General features: G+C 35.7%; 1 protein-coding gene across 14 annotated transcripts in view; it reads right to left on the minus strand.

Moving 5' to 3' along the window:
• Positions 1-13,024, minus strand: part of DLG2 (discs large MAGUK scaffold protein 2) — a 2,168,441-nt gene that overhangs the window by 1,858,902 nt on the left and 296,515 nt on the right. The gene's annotated exons all lie outside the window — the stretch shown is intronic.

The raw sequence follows: 13,024 nt of genomic DNA on the forward strand, positions 1-13,024 counted from the left end.
CACTCCTACTGAGATAATACCTTCCTGCAAATATATATGACCTCAATTGCAAAACTCATTGGGTCTCTCCAAAGTAATTTAAAAATCAATCTGATCTGTAACAAGAAGTCAATAGAATTCCTGAAAAATTTATATAACACAACTCCCTCTGTGTTTAAAATTTCACAGCAAAAGTTGTATATAAGGAAGAGCTTTACAGAAAGCTTAAGCAATGGCCCCAAAATGAAACAAAAATTAAAGAACAATTAGACTGCTTCTAAATTTTAGTGGACTGATGTTATTATATTTATTCAAGGAACATTTATTGAGAACATACAATGTGCCAAGCTCTGTGCTAAGCAACATGACAGCTACAAAACTGGCTCCTGATTTTCTGGATAGTATAGGAGATAAAAACACAAAGTAATTAACTGTTTCCTTTTGGTATTCTGAACTCTAAAATATTTCTGTCTAACACGATAGAAAAATAAAGCAAATCCCAAGCTCACTCCTAATAAAATATCTTTTAAAAATATCAATAACTGTGGATAGGGTTAGATGTTATCTGAAAGGAAAAACAGGTCAGCTAGGAAAAGATTCAAAAATAGGGAGGATCATATAAATATATTTATATGTATATATATTGACATATATACTTATATACAAACATACATATATTATACATGCACACACATATACATATAATATATATACATCCTAATTTTGTCAAATTTCAGATGATAGTGGTGTGTCTTAGCTCCAGTGTCCTATAAGTACAGCCTGAGGCAAATTAAATTTCTGGTACTTTATTTTGGGGGGTGAAAGCCCTTTATTTAGGAGGAGCAATAAGAGAAATACTATAGAAGAAAATGAGCAAAGAAACATGCAAGGCAATGTAGTATAATGCATAATTGCATTGGCTTTATGAAAAGCCATGAATTGCCCTACCAGCTCTCTCAGCACAGGATACTTCTTTGGAAGGCTTTCAAGGAGAAACTACACTGTGGGACAGTTCACAGAGGGGAGAAAGGAGAGATACATTGTCAGCCTGGTAGTGTACCTCAGTCTTCCATTTCACCTTCGTACAGAACCAGTTCCCCCATACTTCTGTGTTGTGTCATCCAGCCCACCAATGGTTATTTCACAAGCCAGATTTCACATGCTCTGTGTCATTTCATCTAAGCCTGGAAAGTGAGAGGCAACTCAGGGTACATGAGGTTGGCATGAGAGAATTATGAGCTATCTAGGCCTGTGCCTCTGATCTTTGAGGGTTGTTGGGAGGGATTAGAGCACATATAAAAAACGCCTGTCATAAAATAAGATTCCAGCCTGGAAAAGATAGTTAAGGAATTAAGTAACAGCACCACACCAAAACAAGTCCCTGGCAGGTTCATCACTGAGCTCACAGCTTCCCCATGTGCTTTTTACCTCAAGAAGTGTCCCAGGCTAGCATTATTGCTTCTGGCTATTCCACTATCTTGTCCTGTCTTAGCATGAGCCAACTTTAACTCCATCCAATCCTGTCTTGCCATCCTGTTTTTCCTAGCAGAATCTTCAATAAGGTTGATAACCACTGCAGCTGCAAGGACTCCCTGCATACCATTAGTTCTGATATGGTATCATAAAAGGCTCAGTTCTGCTAACAAGTCCTCTTCCACCAGAGGACTCAGCAGTGGGATAACCCTGGAGTCATCACCTGGTGTAAGACTGCTCTACAACATGCTACTATGTATTTCCGGATTGCTGTGCATGCATCACACTGATACCGAACATCTTCCAGTGCAGGGAGCAACAGTGAACATCATATATCAGGACACACCAAAGATGTTGGTACCTCAACCCAAGATAGAGACAGGACACCTGTTAAGGCAGCTCTCATGCTTCTTTAAAACCAAAATTGTTTTCTCAAACTGCCTATTCTATAGCTGTCCTATTGGGGTGCTAATTCTCTAACGCTCAGTCCACACAGGAGTGAGGCCACCTTGTTTCTTATTTCCTCCCAGGAGGCTATGTAGGATATTTAAAAACTGCCTCTTCACCTCTCTCAATCAGAGGAGCAGTTTCAGATCTGGAAAAATACAAGGATTTCCCTGTCTCCTCTGCTCTGGAAAAAATAAAATGTCCCCCAATCACAGGGTGAAAGGTTCTCCCTCACCTGAATTATCTGCCAATGCCCAGCTGTGTCCCTCCCCTCTCTGAGGACGATTTGACCCCAATTCATAACAGGAAAAACTTTTAAATAAACTAAAGGCTTGAATTACTGTTCACCACTTATTACATTAGCTGGGCTTGAGCACAGCTCGAACAGGTCAAACAGAAGATTTTTTTTTTAAAGAATGTGAATCCAGTCAGATTCATCTGCAAATAGGTCAAATAAACTACTACTATTTAACAGATCACTGTTTCTTATTAGCTGAAACTTTGTTCTAAAATGACTATTCTCAATGTTGCTAGTGTAATTAATTTAAAATGCTACTTCAATTTATAAATAACTCTCATAAACTAGAAAGACATATTTCTATAATCTAAACACCGATTTAAGCTATCCTGATGTTTAGTTATTTGAGCATGAGATGGACAGAAAGACAAGACTTATATTTTTAAATATCTGGTACTATCTCCTACCAAGTGGGAGCCATATTGGGATTAATATATTACCTCAAAATCTCAAAGGGACATGATTATGGAGCAAGGTGGGTTACAGGTAGCAGGAAAGAAGGGGAATAAATGAATACTATAGATGATGCAGCAGAATAAAGAAGGAAGAATGTGTCTTCTTTCTTGTGCCTATTTGCTGCTCTTAGCCAATGCCTCTCATGTATAAAAGCTAAAGATAGGATACAACTGGGTATTTGAAGAGAGTGGCCAGGACAAACTCAACCCTATCTGTATACAGGGCTTCCCTATTTTATTCACATAAAAATAGAAAATCTTCTTTGGCAGAAGAAAAAAAACAGGTAAAATACAACTGGGTTTTATTATTTCAAAAAAATTGTGATATTTTCTTTGTCCCAGGGACTATGCAAGGCACTAAGGATAAAATGGTAAATAAAAGTATGGTCCCCACCATCCTAGAATCTACAGTCTTATGGGAGACACAAAACTTATCAAATACATACTTAAATAAATCAAAACTGTAGTAAAAACAATGTAAAAAAGATACAACATAGCACAACTGGGGAACATGACCTGTTCTGAAGTGTCAGAAATGGCTTCCTTGTTCCCAGTTTTGATCCAAAGTATGAATATCAACTTTGAAGGTAAAAGGGGGCAGAAGTGGAAAAGTAAATACAGAAGCATTGTATTCCAGGCAAGTAAATATCTTGTGTAAAAGCTCTGACGCAGGAAGCAACATAATTTGTTTGAGGATCTGAGAGAAAGCCAGTGGCATGACAACAACTAAAAGAGGATGTGGTAAAGCTGCAGACATAGACAGGGGCTCCATTTTAGTCTTTATTTAAAAATAATGTAAGGCCACTGAAAGGGTTCAATATTAATCCTTTATTCTAACTAAAGCTACTGAGCAACTAACATGCCAACTTCTCCAGCTACAAAGTATAGGTACTCCAAAGAACTGAAAAGGTACAACATCCACAAAAACTCAAATCAATCACCAAAACCCTAAATCAAGAGGCGGAAGGAATCATCACTCTGAAGGCAGCCTCATGATATAATTTTATGCTCCAAAAACATTAATTTGCCCAGTATGTAGCAGGCCCTAACCTAGAAAGAAATGAGTAAAAGAAAATTAAAGAATATGCTGTCTAATGTTTTATGGTCTGATGGTAGAGACAGGGTCTTACTGGAAGAAAATACAGCAAGCACTAAAATAGTGGTATGTGCTGGATGCTATGAGAATAGTCTTTTGTTCCTTCCTCCAAGGAAAGAATTGAGCATTTAGGAGGACCCCATTAAGTTCCCCCCAGTTTTAGGGACTGAACAAAATAATAAGTAAATAAACTACAGTATAGGTGCTCAATGATGAGAACACATGAACACATAGAGGGGAGCAAGATACACTGGGGCCTATTGGAGGATGAAGGGTAGGAGGAGGCAAAGGATCAGGAAAAATAACTAATGAGTACTAGGCTTAATACCTGAGTAATGAAATATCTATATAACAATCCCCATGACACAATTTTACCTATGTAACATATCTGCATATGTACCCTGAACCTAAAAAAAAAATAGCACCCAATTTAGGATATATTTCATGTAAGTGTGCACATCTGTGTGTCTGTTCCACAATACTCATAATCAGGAGGTAGCACACATCTGAGGATAATTTTATGGACCAATTTAATTATATTTCCATGCCAATCCATCACAATTTTTTTCTTGTTCTTATTTACCCTTCTCCTCTAGTATCCAAAGTCAAAAAAAAGTAGAAGCAGTATTTAATCTGAGTGGATTATCAATAACTTGTCAAATTTATAAAATGTAGTTTTAAGACCAGCTGCATGTGAAATAAGCCAGCATATTGGCATCCCTAAATGATCACTGAATCAGAGAATTAATTCTTCCCACACTAAATGGACTTCTGGCAAAGTAAAAGTCTACTACAATTTTCCAATGTGGCCAAATCCTTCTCCAGAAATTGCACTTTGAGAACTAGAGGCTCCTGATCAATGTTTATCAAGTTCTAACAAAACAGAATAAAGCAGCAGAAACCCAGTAGACACATGATATAAATAGTTCACAACATTAATGAGTAGAAAAAAAAGGAAAGTGCACTCTACGTTTTGAGGAATAAAAGTGCAAAAAAGAAACCAGGCGGCCTTATCTTGGCCAAAGCTCTCATTTTTCATCATCTTTGAGCTGATAAAATGCTTCCCAAAAGGCTTTGTAAATTCCACTTGGTTGAAATGTAAGGGAAGGGAAAGGGAAGTAAATATGAAGCCAACCAGACTAGAAAATATTAGAGAAGGAGGAATTAGGGAGGAAACAAATGAAAGAAAGACTTCTAAGAAAAAATAATTTCATTACTCAGAAGATAAGGAAAGACCATAAGGAAACATGAAAGTTGAACAATACTGTTGCAGCATCTTTACTTTCCACCTCTTATCACTTCCTTCCAGCAACCCTCTAAAACACTTCTGCCACTAAGGTCCACTGTTGAGGTTAAGAATCCATGACAACTATGGATTCAAGGTATTAAAGTTTGTCACATTGTACAATGACTACATAACAATTTGCCACTGCTAATTTCATCCACAAATAAAGCCATCACTAACAAAAGCAACACAAGCTAAGCTTTACTATTATGTAGATGACAGTAAGTCATTTAAAACAAGAACATCTCACAAATGACTAGTTGCATTTAAATTTTTAAATAAAAATGTTATTTTTCAAATGACTGTATCTGTAACTTCTCTGGTTCTTTTTATACATCCCTACTTCAGGATAATGTGAAGCTAAGCAATTTCTTTAAGCCCAAAATGAAACCATATAATATGCTATTTCTTAACAGTCTCAAACCACAAAGACTTATAACCTTAGAAACAATAAAAAAAATTCAAGAATGCTTTTAAATCTTTCTTTTTTCCCAAAATTAAGTTGAAAATAGTAATTTATCTTTCAAACTCATCTAAAAGTGTAAATATTAAGGTTTAACAATAGTAACCTTGGAGAGTAGTTCCAGTACATCATTAACTTTATGAAATATTTTAATAGATGCCACTTTCCTTCTGGTTTTCTGTACTGCTTTGTAATAGCATAAATATTTATTCACAAAATTCTAGAACTCTTGCTATATAAATGTTTTATGGCTATATCATATAATTTGTATAAACACTATCCTCTATATCTTGAAGAAAAGCCTCTTAATGTACAGTTTCAGCAATCTGTGTTAAATTATAAAACTCATGGTATAAAAAGATATCATCCACAAGGTAAGGTAGAGAAGAGAAATGAAACGCAGTGTCTGAATAGTTTGAAAATTTAAAGAAGCAACCAGCCTTCCAAGACAGGTCACTGAGGCACCATTCCTGGAGAATGTTCAATGTGCATTAACATATTCAACACAGTATAACTTTATTTATGCTCTCTAATTCTTAAGGAGATATAAGTCTTAAAATCCTGTGTCTCTGATGACCTTCTCAATTGCAACTTAAATTCTGAAGAGCCTACACCATAAATTTTATTTCTAAGTAGTTGAGATCTTAAATCACTCCTAAGTCAAAGTTTACAGCTTGGCTATTTTAGTTTTTGTGAAAAAAATTGCAACATTTTTGGGTACTCAATCATGTTTCATTCCTTCATATCAGGTAAAGCCCATAACTGAGATGAAGGTAGAAAAATTTCTTAAACCATGTTCTTTGAGCCTCTCATATATTTTATAGATGCCTGAACTAAGCCATGTGCTACCAGCACATGCCATCTTATAGACTACATCCCTCAGCATCATCCTGTAGATAAGTTACCATATGCTGTGATAAAAATATTGGTGAAAGGAGTGAAAGCTCAAAGAATGAAAATTTAGAGTCATGAGCATTATTTAGGGATAGAAAGGTCCTTAGAATTCATCTAGTCCAGCTGCCTTATTTTACAAATAACAAAGCTAAAGCTCAGAGAAATTAAGCAGCTTGTCTAAATTTTCAGAGCATATAAGTAGGGAGCTAGCTTAGGAACTCAGGTCCATCTAATTCTTGGTTCAGCACTTTTATTTGTATATTATGCAGTCTCTTAATCAAAAAGAGGCATTTAATCATTCAAAAAAATGTACTGACAGGCACAGGAATTACAGAAGAGAATGAAAAAAGAGATGGTATTCCTAGTCTAATAAAGCTCACATTCAAGTGTGAGGAAAAAATATAAAATTATATACACAAAATAAATATATGATATATGTCAGGTAGTGACAAGTGCTCTGGAGAAAAATTCAAGAGGTGAAAGGGATGAACAGTGAGAAAGATTACTTTATATCAAATAGTCAGTAAAGAGGTGAAAAGTAGACAGACACTTGAAGAAAGGATGAAGCAAGCCATGTAATTATCTAGGGATAAAGTACTGTAGGAAAAGGGAACAGAGAGTGAAAATATCTTAAGTCAGGAATGTACTATTCATGCTCAAGAATCAACAAAAAGCCACAGAGACTGGAGCAGAGTGAATGAAGGTGAATCATGACAGAAGAGGATGTTGGAAACATGGTGTGGTGGCTTATTGTTTAGACCTTTGGATTTTTTTTTTTCAGTAAGGAAAATCAATGGAAGGTTTCGAATAGAGAAATTTTATGATCTAACTTCCATTTTAAAGTGTCCCTCCTTAGTCTCATGTATGGTCCAAAAAATAAAATAAAATAAAATAATCTCTCCAGCTACTGTTTAGGGAATAGGAAACTATTGAGCACTCTAGGTAAGAGATGATAGTGATTTGAATTAGGGTAATAATGGACAAAGTGATGAAAAAATATTGGATATATTTTGAAGGTAGGGAGAAAGAGATTTTTGCCTATAGACTACATGAAGGCTATGAGAGAGAAAAAGTAGTTTTTTAGCCTGGGCAAGTGGAAAAATTGAGTCACTATTTATTAAGATGGAAAAGACAGTGGGAGAAGTTGAGTATCAAGGGCTTAGTATTGGCTATTATAAACCTGAGATGCTTGTAAGGTATTCCAAGGTGAATATTGAGTAGTGTTTGGTTTTATGAGTTTAGAGCTTAAAAGAAAACTTATAACTAGAGATATAAATTTAGAAGTTGGAATTATATAGATTGCATTTAAGTCACAAAACTGAATAAAATAATCTAGCGAGTATGTACAGCTAGAAAATACAGACTAAGGATGATAGGGTACATAAGAGAAGCAATGAGCAAGCAAGGCTACAGGTGTGAGTCCTGGAACATTTCAATATTTAGAGATTTGGGAAAATAAACAGGAAGATCTAGGTAAGATGACTAAGAAGGAGCAGCCAGTGAAGTAGGAGGACAAGCAAAGGATTGTAGTATCCAGGAAGCCAAATAGAGTTAAATGTATCAAGGAGGAGGAAAGCATCAACTGTGACAAAAGATTCTGATAAGTCAAGGAGGATGAGGTCTAATCAATGTTTAGTCATTGATAACACTGACAGGATCTTCGCAGGACAGGTTTAGTGACGTGGTCAGCAAGAAGAGTAAGTTCAAGAGAGAATTAGAGGAAAAGAGATGCAGACAGTAAGTGTGTATAAATTTGTTGAGTCTGGAGTAAATGGGAGCAGAGAAATGGGGCAGTTCCGAGAGAAAAAAGGGATTGATGTTATATTAAGACTATAAGAATCAACCAGGAAATGTGTGGCAGCAGTTCCCTATTTCCTATTACATTTTACTTCATTATATTCAGTAATATTCTCCTCTACTCCACTTTTATACTTACTCTCCAAACCTTATCATCACTCCAAAGTGCCCTACTATATCATAAATAGATACACTCCACCTTCTGGTCACCATATCCTTTTCTCAGCTCATCTGTACTTTGACTCCAGTGGTACCTCCAGTGTACTGATTCCTCTACTTCACCGCCACCCATAGGCCCCTTTCCATGTAAATTTTCCTATCCATTCAGCTTATATTCCTTGGTCCATCACTTCAGTCACTCTCTCATTAAGATTCTAAACTCCTTTCCTCTATGATCCTTCCACTGAATACAGGAAATCCTCAATCTTGGAAATTTTGGATGAAAATCATTTGCCTAACCTATACTAGCATCTTGGCTGCTGAGCACAGTTTAAGTAAAATCACACAATGGGAAAGGTTTGCATTATTATAAATTAGTGATTATCAACCTCAGATTAGTGACTAATACCAGCTGTTATTGCTTCCCTATGTAGACTGTTCTCTCATTTTCCACAATGAAAATTTTCAAAAACACCTTAACCACATATCCTTAAACCTCTCTTATTACTTTGAAACAGTAAATGGTTCCATAACCAAAAACAAAAACAATAACAAAAATCTTATTCTCCCCCACTAGTATTTCTTACATCCAGAAATATTTTCACTGATCACCCAGTTGCTCTGTCAGAGACTTCAAAGTCATCCTTGATACCTCCCTCTCTGCCACTTCCCCCTCTCCAATCAATTATGAAGTCTATAGATCCTATATAATAAATATCTCTTGATTTGTCAATTTTTCCCATTCCTGCTGCTGCTAGCTAAATCCAGGTAACCAACATCTCACACCTGCACTACCACAAGAGCCTATGATTCCTGTTTCTACCCTTTAAATAGGATAATCTTTTAAAATTATAAGTCTGATCATGATGCACACACAACCCCCATTGATTTAACTTTTTAATGACTGTTCATTGCATTTATTAATAAAATAAAGTAAAACAATTCTTAATATGGCCTGCAAGGCCCCCAATAATCTATGTTCTTTCTAACTCACCTGTCACTTTTTCCTTCACTCTGTACCATATTGGGTCACTGTGAGGAGCTGGAGGAAACCTTTCTCTCTCTCTTGCCTGTAGGCCTTTGACCTAATATTAGTATTCTACCCTCTTCCAACCATTACTATCACTAACAGTCTCCTAAAATATTGTCAGCTGAAATATCAACTCCAAAGGATCTCTTTCCTAACTAGGCAGAAAAAGTTAACACCATAGACTTCCCTTGCAAAGCATTTGTTGCACAGATAATTACTTATTAAATGCCCTTCTTTCTTTTTATTTTTTGACATATAATTTTACATATTTATGGGGCACATATGTTTTGATACACGCATAGAGTGTGCAATGATCAAATAAATGAAATTAGAATATCTACCAACACAAATATTTGTCATTTCTTTGTGTTGGGAACATTCCAAATCTTCTCTTCAAGCTATTTTGAAATATACAATAAATTATTGTTAGCTATTGTCACTCTACTGTGCTATCAAACACTAGAACTTATTCCTTCTACCTAACTGTATTTTTCTACACATTAACCAACCTCTTTTCATCCTCTCCTCCCTACTACCTTTCTCAGCTTCTAATAAGCATCATACTACTCTCTACCTTCAGGAGGTGAACTTTTTTAGCTCCCACATATTAGTGAGAATATACAATACTTGTATTTCTGTGTCTGACTTCTTTCACTTAACATAATGTCCTCCAGTTAGATCCATGAACTGCAAATGACAGAATTCCATTCTTTTTATCACTGAATAATATTCCATTGTGAATATATACCACTTTTTTTAAATCCATTAATCTGTTAATGGACACTTTGCCAATTCACCACAGGTGGCTCAGCCCTCCTGTCACTTCCAATTGTTCCCATGTAAGTGGATGGTAGTGGGCTTCCAGCAAAGATTCTCAGACTGGTGGGGAGTGAACATCTAACTCCAATTCTCTCCTCTCACCTCAGAAACCATGGATCTAAAGAAGTTCTCTGTAAGTGACATCGTCCTTGCTTGGGGTAGGGGGTCACACAGTCTGAAATGACCATTTATTTATGTCACCAGACATGGCTTCTCTGAATTATGTAGGCCCAGAGAGCTTCTCCACTTCTCCCCTGAGTTCACCAGAATTCCTGTCTTTGAATAGCTTCTACTTGTATTTTTTGGGTGGAGTGATGCCAGGATATTTTTTATTCCACCACCTTGTTGACACCACACCTTCTATCTAGCTTTCCTGCTAGATAGACTATAAGTTTCATAGAGGTAGCCTTATATTTCTATCACCATTATATCCTTAGCTCTTACTACAGAGTTAGAACTCAAAATGTATATGTTGAGTTGAATTTAACACCTTATTTTGCCTTTAAGATTTTCATCAAAAATTCGGGAAAGACTAAAATCATCTGAACATCTGATTACTGATACACTGGTATTATTAAACTTTCAGAGCATCATCCCCATTTCCTAAAGAAAAGTAAAAGCTGAAATCTAGATTTTTATAAACACTGCTCTATCTTTAGTAGTTTCTAACATACCTGAAAACGGCTGCCTACAGAAAAAAGCTACACAAGAGGTTTTGAGGTTTGTTGTATTTGTGAAGAATTCAGGACCAAAAGAAATAATTTTTAGGTGACTGAAAAACGGTGTGCTTAAAGAAGAAAAAGAAGTTGGGATGTAAATTTTTTTATTTCTTTTTCAGAGTCTGCTCAAAGTCTCATACATAAACCCTTACTTCCACCTGGTGGTTTCCCACAATGTGGAAAGTGATTATTGGGATTTCCCATGTATACTGAGTATTACTACACTTGAAATGAATCACGGTAACATGCAGGGATGATAAAATATAAACTATTTATATGAGGCACGAAGCCTATCTGTATTGTTTAAAATATATGAAATGATAAAATTCTAAAATATGCCCAAGTACAAAAATAAACCCATAATGTTGACATTCACTTTATTTTGTCCAAGAATATAACTTCTGTTTTCTAAAGATCTGAACCTGATTTTGTAGTATGTTGTCATGGTCTATGGACATGTGGCATGGGTTTCAACTAGCAGGCCAAAACTGTTAATGAGAACATTAATATGACAAAATATGTAAATAGACGCCCTATAAAAAGGGTTCCTGGCCAAAAAAAGTTCAATATATATACCTCTTAGAGGTAAATGTATACAAATGCATATTCACTTTTAAAGATGCTAGCGGTAATAAAATCATTTAACTTCTTTTTGTGTGCCTTGCCCTTCTTTTTCTTTATTATATTTTGTTATTAATTCCAAAAGCCTGGTTTTCTTTTTTATTTCTTTTTCAACTTTTACTTTAGAATTAGGCGTGCATATGCAGGTCTGTTACATGGGTAAATTGCATGCCACTGGGATTTAGTGTACAAATAATTTTATTATCTAGGTAGTAAGCATAGTGCCTGATAGGTAGTTCATCAAACCTCATTCTTCTGCCACCTGCCACCTGAAGTAGTACGCCCCGGTGGCTATGATTCCCCTCTTTGTATCCATGTGTACTTAAAGTTTAGCTCTGCATATACGTGAAAACATGAAGTATTTAGTTTTCTATTTCTGTGTTAATTTGGTTAGGATAATGACATCCAGCTGCATACCAGTTGCTGCATTTGACACAATTTTGTTCTTTTATGGCTGCATAGTATTCCATGGTGTAAATGTACCACATTTGCTTTATCCATCCACCACTGATGGGCATCTAGGTTAATTCCATGTCTTTGCTATTATAAATAGTGCTACAATAAACATACAAGTACATATGTCTTTTGGGTAGAATGGTTTGTATTCCTTTGGGGTATATACCCAGTAATGGCATTGCTGGATTGAATGGTAATTGTTTTAAGTTCTTTGAGAAATCTCCAAACAGCTTTCCATGGTGGCTGAACTAATTTATACTCACACCAACAATCTATAAGAATTCCCTTTCCTCTTCAACCTTACCAAAATCTGTTATTTTCTAACTTTTTAATAATAGCTACTCTGACTGGTTTGAGATGGTATCTCATTGTAGTTTTGAAATGAGTTTCTATCATGATTAGTGATAATAAACATTTTTTCATGTGTTTGTTGTCCATAAGTATGTCTTCCTTTAAGAAGTATCTGTTGATGTTCTTTGCCCATTTTTTATTAGGTTGTCTGTTTCTTGCTTGTTGATTTGTTCAAGTTGTTTATAGATCCTGGCTATTAGACCTCTGTTGAATGCACAGATTGCAAATATTTTCTCCCATTCTGCAGGTTGTCTACTCTCTATGGGTCCTTTTATTTTGCAGAAGCTTTTTAATTTAACTAAGTCCCTCTTGTCTATTTTTTCTTTTTGTTGGAATTGTTTTTGGAGACTTCATCACGAAATGCCAGAGCTGATGCCAGAATGATACGTTTTAGATTTTCTCACAGAGGTTTTATAGTTTTAGATCTTAAATATAAGTCTTCAACCCATCTTGAGTTCATTCTTGTATATGGTGAAAGGAAGGGGTCCAGTTTCAATCTTCTGTGTATGACTGGCCAGTTATACCAGAACCATTTATTGAATAGGGAGTACTTTCCCCATTGTTATTATTGTCGACCCTCTCAAAAGATCAGATGACTGTAGGTGTGTGGATTTATTTCCAGGTTCTCTAACTTGCTCCATTGGTCTGTCTGTTTTCCTGCAAGTCCCATGTTATTTTGGTT

Source organism: Pan troglodytes, chromosome 9, assembly GCF_028858775.2.
Source record: "Pan troglodytes isolate AG18354 chromosome 9, NHGRI_mPanTro3-v2.0_pri, whole genome shotgun sequence".
Classification (NCBI taxonomy): domain Eukaryota; kingdom Metazoa; phylum Chordata; class Mammalia; order Primates; family Hominidae; genus Pan; species Pan troglodytes.